The following is an 8,892-nucleotide window of genomic DNA, read 5'->3' as shown; positions in this document are numbered from 1 at the left end:
CAGGCAGGCTGGAGGGCCTCCTCCCACACCTCTGCATCTTCTCTACACATTTCCAATCACGTTGCTTCTCAGATCTTCGGATCTGGCCATTGCTGTGCAAGGCTCACTCCCATTTTTCTTTTTGACCTCATGGAGCACAGGCTGGCATTGAACTCACTATGTAGCTGAGGGTGACCTTGAGTTTCTGATCTCTCTGCCTCCACCTCACAAGTGCTAGGGTGTCAGGGGTGCACTGCCTATCATGCCCTGCTTATCTGGTGCTGGGGTGTAACCCATGGCGTTTTGGCATGCTAGACAAGTGCTCTGCCAAGTGAGCCCCAGGACCCAACCCCAGTCCCTTTCTCTCCTGATAGGCAGTGAGCCTCACTTAGAACAGGACAGAGCCTGGTATTCAGTAGGTTCTTAACATATGTTTCTTTGGGATCAGACTTGGACAAGGAAGAACACGGAGAGGCCATCAATACACTTCAGTGGGTAAAGTCACTTGTAGCAAGGTTGCCAAGATGGCTTTGAGTGATGGAACCCAGTGAGGGTGGAAGAGAACTGACTCCACAGGGCTGACCTCTGACCTCCACACTGCACTGCAGCACACAGTAAGACTGCCACTCCAGCTGGGCGGTGGTGGCACACGCCTTTAATCCCAGCACTTGGGAGGCAGAGGCAGGTGGATTTCTGTGAGTTCGAGGCCAGCCTGGTCTACAAGAGCTAGTTCCAGGACAGGCTCCAAAACTACAGCGAAACCCTGTCTCAAAAAAAAAAAAAAAAAGAAAAGAAAAGAAAAAAAAAGAAAAGAAAAGAAAGAAAAGAATGGCACTCCTACTAAAGATGAAAGAACTGGGCAGGGAAGTGGGCATGTTTTGGAGATCATTCTGAGGTATTCATGAGGATACCTCATGAGGAAGAGAGGAATCTACGAAGATCTGGAGGGGGAAGGAGCATGTGCTGCGGGAGAGCAAGGGAAGAGCTGCCGGAGCAGGGGCTGAGAGGCTATGAGGCACACCGGCTGTGATGGAGAAGCAGGGTGAGGGCACAGGGGTGGGGCAGGCAGATTTGCAGGACTCCACCTGCTTCTTAGTACCTGGGGAAGGTGGAGGATGGTGGGTAGCAGATCTTGGAATCCTTTTGCCAGCCCCAGGTCAGGCTCCAGCTTGGTCTCTATCCAGAGGTGGGACGTTTTTTCTTTTCTGCAACAGAAGAAAGCCAGTGACATGGCGGCTGGGTGGACTCTCAGCCATGCTGTGTGGCACAGCCCTTGTCAGCTGAAACAGGATCTCTCGCTATGCAGCTCAGGCTGGCCTGAACTCTCAGTGATCCCCCTGCTTCAACCTGGAATTGCAGGTATTTGCCCTGTGATGCTGCAGAGCAGTGTCCCCTGACCTGAAGTTACCCCTCCAGGCAGGGGAGGGGCAGACAAACCACATATTTAGGAAAAATTAAACGTACATGGTTTACGAGGGTCCTTCCAAAGGCATGGAAGTGGCACACACCTGCTGGGGGAGGAGACCAGCTAGCAAAGCAGCAGAAAAAAAGATTGTCAGGCCTGTGCAGCAGCCTGCACATTGTGCAGGGCTCCACAGATGCAGCGACCGAGAGCCATTGCTGTGTTGGGTTGGGTTGTTGGTGATGTAGCTGGTTTGAGTCATTTCTGTTCCATATGAGTATCCTCTCACCGAAACTCCTGTTATAACCCTGGTGAAACTGTTACTTTGGTCTGCCATTAGTTCCCTTCCAGAGTGAGTTACGTGTGTGTGTGTGTCTCATACAACATGTCCAATGAGGAGGGGTATTTTTCTGTCTCACGGACATGCTCCTATGACCAAGAAATGGCCCAACACGTAACCTGTGCTCATAAATGTGGGTTGAATGGCTGAGCAAAGTTGTGGTTATGCCTAGTGGGAAGCAGTTAACTAATAAAGCAGCAGCTGGATGCTGGGGCCACAGCTCACTGGCAGGGGCATGACGCAGAGACAAACATGGCCAGAACAGGTCACACATCTCCTTCCAGGCCTCCGAGTATGCACAGTCCATGGTCAGGATCCACCAGCCAGAAGGGGTCAGGTTCCTCGCTCACTGTCTTTCCTCCCTGACTTCCCATGTTTGTAGTCATGTGGGGATTCAAAGTCTGCTCCTCTCAAGCCCTAGCTTACAAGAGTCTCTATTATCCAGAAGACCCATACAGGGGCAGCGAGAAGGCTCAGTGGATAATGGTGTTGCCACCAAGTCTCATAAACCTATTTGATCTGTGGAATTCACACGGTGGAAGGAGAGAACCAATTCCATGAAGTTGTACTCTGACCTCTAAATGTGTGAACGCGCACACACACACGTGTAAAATACTAAAAAGTAAAAGAATATGAGAAAAAAAAGCCAGACATGGTGGCACACACCTTTAATCCCAGCACTCGGGAGGCAGAGGCAGGAGGATCTCTGTGAGCTTGAGGCCAGCCTAGACTACAGAGAAAGTTCTAGTCAAATCTACATAATGAGACCCTGTCTGGAAAAAAAAATCAAAAGATAAAAAGAAAAGAAAAGAAAATGAAGGCATCTATGAAGGAAGGAGCAAACCCTTACAGGTACTGACTGCCAATGCCTGCAGCTTGGTCTCCTGTTACAGAACAGTGGGGACAGACCCTGCTGTTAACGACCCTCCTAAGTTTATGACAGTTTTGTTTGGTTGTTTTTTGCTTTGTTGCCTTCATGAATGTTAGGCAGGCCTTTCAGGGTGCACTAGGGATTTGGGGCACGTATGTGGTGCTGAGCTCACCTTCAGATCACGGTCACTCTATGGCAGTGAGCACTCTGAGGGGTGGCGGTATCACATGACGGTGATGTGTCTTTGCCCTGCCACCGGCCTTGATCTGTAGTTCGTCCTCAGCTTAGAACTGAAGGAAGGTAGGTATGGAGGAAAGAAAAGCCCTCACTGGGTAGAGACCTTTGATTGTTTCCCCAACCTGGAGTTTCTTCATTTTTGTCTTTCTCACATGGAAACTTTTTAGTTTTTATTTTTATTTCCCCTTTTTCATTTGATGGTGCTCAGGATCAGACCCAGGACATCATACTAGTCAAGTGCTGGATTTCAGAACCATGTTCCCAGTCCCTCACTGGGGGATTCTAGGCAGGGGCTCTACCACTGAGCTGCACCCCAGTCCCTCACTGGGGGATTCTAGGCAGGGGCTCTACCACTGAACCGCACCCCAGCCCCTCACTGGGGGATTCTAGGCAGGGGCTCTACCACTGAGCTGCACCCCAGTCCCTCACTGGGGGATTCTAGGCAGGGGCTCTACCACTGAGCCGCACCCCAGTCCCTCACTGGGGGATTCTAGGCAGGGGCTCTATTACTGAGCCACACCCCAGCCCCTCACTGGGGGATTCTGATGGAGAAAGGTCATTGGCTAATAAAGGCACAGCCCTGGCCCATTTTATTGGTTAGAGGATAGGTGGGAGGAGAAAACAGGACAGAACGCTGGGAGGAAGAGGAAGTGAGCGCAGAGTCTCGACAGCTCTCCTCTCGGGAGCAGACGCCTGAGAGAGACACCATGCCCCACTCCCGGGATGAAGCTCCGACCCAGGATGGACATAGGCTAGAATCTCCCCGGTAAGCGCACCTTGTTGTGCCATACACAGATGATTAGAAATGGGCTAAATTAATATGTGAGAATTAGCCTAGAAGAGAATGGGCCAAGCAGTGATTAAATGAATACAGTTTGTGTGTTGTTATTTCGGGGCATAAGCTAGCCGAGCAGGCGGCCGGGGTGCTGTGGACGAAGCCCCACCGCCCCTATTACTTCAGGATTCTAGACAGGGGCTCTACCACTGAGCCAAAGCCCAGTCCCTCACTAGGCAGGGGCTCCACCACTGAGCCACACCCCAGCTTCTTTTATTTTGAAGCAAGGTCTTACTGAGTTGCCCAGGGTTGCCTTGAACTCACTTTGAACCCAAGACTGGCTTGGAACTTGTGATGCTTTTGTCTCAGTCTCCCAAATAGGTGGGATGACAGGCCTGTCACCAGACTGGGCAATGGCTGAGGCTTCATGGAATCAGATCATGGAAGTGCTCTTATTCCCTGTACCCACATGATTTCCTCCTTTACACACGTATTCCCGTGTTCTTGTGTTCAGAATGCTTCAGATAGAATCTATTAACAATGGACTGTAATGCCTTTCTAGGTTGGATGTTCTGTGCTGGCAAGGGCTGTGGGAATTTTCAAAATTAGGGCTTTAGCAGAGCCTCAGAAAGTGCCACCAGGGTGCATGATGTGACTGACATATTGACAGGTGGTCAAATTGCACATGGTTTGTCCTCTTATTGTAGAAGGATGGCAGCGACATTGCTCTTGTCCCACCCCATCCCGTACCACCTTTTCGTGGAGCGCATGTTCATCCCCCAGAACACTGCTGGTAGAAGTTTTTGTGATCAGTGGTCCACTGAGCATTTAAGGTTCTGTTGGGGACATTGATTTCGACACCGACATTGATTTCAGCACCTTCAAAGGGGACAGCTTGTCTGAAGTGGATCAAGGCCTCAGGGACCATCATGGGGGTCTGAGTGTTGGAGCACAGGCAGCTGCTCAGTACCACAGTGACCCATCCTACCATGCCTCTTTCAGGCATCCTCAAGGGCTCAGTGTGTATTGGGCCTGGGGTCACATGAGCACCATATTAGCGCTCCCCAGTTCAGCACCATGGAGAGACACCCTTGCATTGGACTGGGAACCTCAGCAGTTTGGCAACTTCAACCCCACTTCCCAAAGCCACATTCAGCACTACAGACAGTCATGTGAGTTTCGAGATACACCAGCACTACCATACCCTGCCCCTCTCCTCAAGGTCCTCAGCACATGGATCCCCGCCGGGTTGTCAGTGTCCAAAGCCAGGCTCCTCTAGGCCCCCACTCAGTGTCCTGTACAGAACTGTGGGCAACTTCCTTCAGGTTAAGGCTGGGTGTGCTAGTCCCTCTTTCTCAATATCATTGTCAGCACTACGGACAGCTCCCACGGGGCACCTTGCCTTAACACTCACTTTGCGACTTTACTCAGGACCTCGGACAGCTCTTGCGCCTTGCCGCGAGTCTGCGTGTGTCAACACCTTGGTTAATTCCCAGTCCCTGGCAAAGCTACCTCTTAGCTCCCGCTTGTCAATCAACTGCTCTACGATAACATTTGTCTCACTGTGCAGACTCAGCTGCAGCTCCTGCATTAGTGTGTAGGCGAGTCCCTTATCTTGCTCGTCTTTGTCTCTCGGCATCTGAGCTCAAGAGTTGGCACATATCAGTTTCTCACTAAACACTGGCAGCTCACATTCTGCTGTATTTGAGGCCATGTTTGTACACACCCTGTTGACTTTTAGCGTGGTCAGTCATCCATACGGCTGGTGAAGCCGTCCAAGTGGTAGTTGGCTGGGATATTGTAGATGAGCACCAGTGTGAACGAGGTTATAGCTGCAGTAAATACCATCGGAATGGTGGGGAGCTGTGTCTCCAGGAAGCCATGGGCTCTTTGGATGCTGCCAATCAAATTCTAGAGAGTCAGAAAGAGGAGGTTAGAAGAGATCCCTCAAGGGGAAAAGAAGGCCCAGAGGGGCTAGTATCTGCACCTACACCATCTTTGGGCACACAAATTGATCCCTTCATTCAGGGCCATCAGAATGAAGGCTGTGAGAGACATGTCTGCTTCTGAGCCTTGGTATCCCTTCTGTGTGTGGAGATTTACACGTGGTCCCTGGAGCATTCCAGAGACGCTTACCTGAAGTTTGAAATGTTCTCAGGCACCAGATGGGGCTGGGATGGGATAACTGGAGGCAAAATGGTGAGAGGGGAAGAAAAGGAGGGAGAGAAGAAGAGGGGCTGCTCAGAGTGTGTCTGGGTGGGGTCTGTATTCTAAGTAAAGTGCTGATGGCTGACGCATGTGTAGCTCAGTGGTGAGCACTTGCCTAGTGTCTTGGGTTTTTTTCTGTTGCTGTGACACCATGACCATGGCAACTCTTATAAAGGAAAGCATTTCATTGGATGCCTTACAATTTAGAGGTTCAGTCCATTATCATGGTGGGACATAGGGACATGCAGGCAGACACGCATGATGCTGGAGAAGGAGCCGAGAGTTCTTACATCTTGATCCCACAGGCAATAGGAAGTGAACTGAGACCTCAAAACTTGCCTTCACAGTGACACACTTCCTCCAACAAGGTCACACCTACTCCAACAAAGCCACACCTAATAGTGCCACTCTCTTTGGGAGCCATTTTATTTCAAACCACCACATTTGACTCCCTGGACCCAAAAGACTTGTGGCCATAACATAATGTAAAGATGCATCCAGTCCAACTTCAAAAGTCCCCATAGTCTATAATAGCCTCAAAAATATTTTAAAGCTTCATGCAATCTCTTAACTGTAATCCCCTATAAAATCAAAGTAAAAAAATATCACATACTTACAACATATAATGGCACAGGATATACATCGCCATTCCAAAAGGTGGAAAAGGGAACATAGTGAGGAAATACTGAACCAAAAACCAGCTGGGCTAACTCCAAACTTTGCATCTTCACGTCTGATGTTGAAACGCTCTTCAGATCTCCGACTCTTTTCATCTTTGTTGACTGCAGCACACTTCTTTCTCTTGGGCTGGTTCCACGTCCTGTTTGCAACTCTCCTTGGCAGGTATCCCACAACTCTGGCATCTCCCGCTTCTTTGGTTCTCCAAGGTAATACAGGCTTCAACTTCACAGCTCCATGCAATGGTCTGTCTCTCTAGGCCTCCATTCAGGGACACTCCTGACACATGTCTGGTCTCAGCAACTTTCCTTAGCTGCGGAGGAATCTTCCATACCCCCTTTCTTCTGTCCTTAAAGCCAGAACCTGGTGTAGGAGTTCCTTCTGTTTGTGTGTTGCTTTCATTGGTTAATGAATAAAGAAACTGTCTTGGCCTAGTTGATAGGGAGGAACTTAGGTAGGCTGAGAAAACAACTGAATGCTGGGTAGGAAGAAAGGCAGAGTCAGAAAGAAGCCATGGATCCTCTGCCTGAGATGGACGCTGGTTAGAATCTCCAGTAAGCCACAGCCATGTGGCGATACACAAATTAATGGAGATGGGTTAAACTAATATGTAAGAGTTAGCCAATAAGAAGTTAGAGCTATCCCAATGGGTGGTGGCGCATGCCTTTAATACCAGCACTCGGGAGGCAGAGGCAGGTGAATGTCTGTGAGTTCGAGGCCAGCCTGGTCTACAAGAGCTAGTTCCAGGACAGGCTCCAAAGCTATAGAGAAACCCTGTCTTGAAAACAAAAACAAAAAAAAGTACCACAAGAACAATCTCTAGGCAACATACTAAAAAAATTCTCCTTCTCTGAGATGTCTTTAGCAATCCCTCCCACAGTTCATCAAATCTTATTCAATACCACTGTTTTGCATGCTCCTACAAGGATGTCCCATAAATAGCATTTAAGACATTCAACTGCTTTTTTTTTTAATTTTCGAGACAGTTTTTTTTTTTTTTTGTAGTTTTTGGAGCCTGTCCTGGAACTAGCTCTTGTAGACCAGGCTGGCCTTGAACTCATGGAGATCCACCTGCACCTGCCTCCTGAGTGCTGGGATTAAGGGTGTGCGTCACCACTGCCCAGCTTCAACTGCTTTTCTAATCTACAGACCCAAGGCCCATATTCCTTCAAATAAAATCATGGTCAGGCCTATCACAGTAATACCCCAGTCCCTGGTGCCAACTTCTGTTTTAGTTAGGATTTTTATTGCTGTTTTGTTTTTTCGAGACAGGGTTTTGCTGTGTGGCTTTGGATCCTCTCCTGGAACTAACTCTTGCAGTCCAGCCTGGCCTCGAACTCACAGAGATCTGCCTGTCTCTGCCTTCCGAGTGCTGTGGTTAAATATGTGTGCCCCCACTGCCTGACTATCATAGTAATTCTTATAAAGAAAAGCATTTAGTTGGGTGGCTTACAGTTCAGAGGTTTAGTCCATTATCATCTTGGTGGGACATGGTGGTGTGCAGGCGGACATGGTGCTGGAGAAGGAGCTGAGAGTTCTACATATTGATCTGCAGGTAATAGAAATGAACAGAATCACTGGACATAGCTTACTCATAGACCTCAAAGCCTACTGCCAATAGTGTCTTACTTCCTCCAACAAGGCCATACCTATTCCAATGAAGGCACACCTCCTAATAGTGCCACTCCCTTTGGGGGTCATATTCTTTTTTTTTTTTTTAAAAAAAGATTGGGGCTGGAGAGATGGCTCAGTGGTTAAGAGCATTGCCTGCTCTTCCAAAGGTTCTGAGTTCAATTCCCAGCAACCACGTGGTGGCTCACAACCATCTGTAAAGAGGTCTGGCGCCCTCTTCTGGCCTTCAGGCATACAGACAGAATATTGTATACATAATAAATAAATATTAAAAAAAATAAAAAAAAAGATTTATTTATTTACATATACAGTATCCTGCCTGCAGGCAAGAAGAGGGCACCAGATCTCATTACAGATGGTTGTGAGCCACCATGTGGTTGCTGGGAATTGAACTCAGGACCTCTGGAAGAGCAGTCAGGGCTCTTAACCACTGAGCCATCTCTCCAGCCCATGGGGGTCATATTCTTTCAAACTGCCACACCTAGTATGTGTAGAGGTCCTGGGTTCCTCCCTAGCTCTCTATCCAGTCTCACAGCTTCCCCAAAACAACATCTGAGGGGGCTGGAGAGATGGCTCAGAGGTTAAGAGCATTGCCTGCTCTTCCAAAGGTCCTGAGTTCAATTCCCAGCAACCACATGGTGGCTCACAACCATCTGTATTGGGGTCTGGTGCCCTCTTCTGGCCTGCAGGCATACACACAGAATATTGTATACACAATAAATAATAAATAAATATTAAAAAAAACAACATCTGATAAGGAAATTGAGGGT

Source organism: Microtus oregoni, unplaced genomic scaffold (assembly GCF_018167655.1).
Source record: "Microtus oregoni isolate MIOR12 unplaced genomic scaffold, Mior012 000008F_ref0000371, whole genome shotgun sequence".
Taxonomy (NCBI): Eukaryota; Metazoa; Chordata; class Mammalia; order Rodentia; family Cricetidae; genus Microtus; species Microtus oregoni.
The sequence above is the reverse complement of the archived record's forward strand: the minus strand, read 5'-3'. Positions refer to the sequence as shown.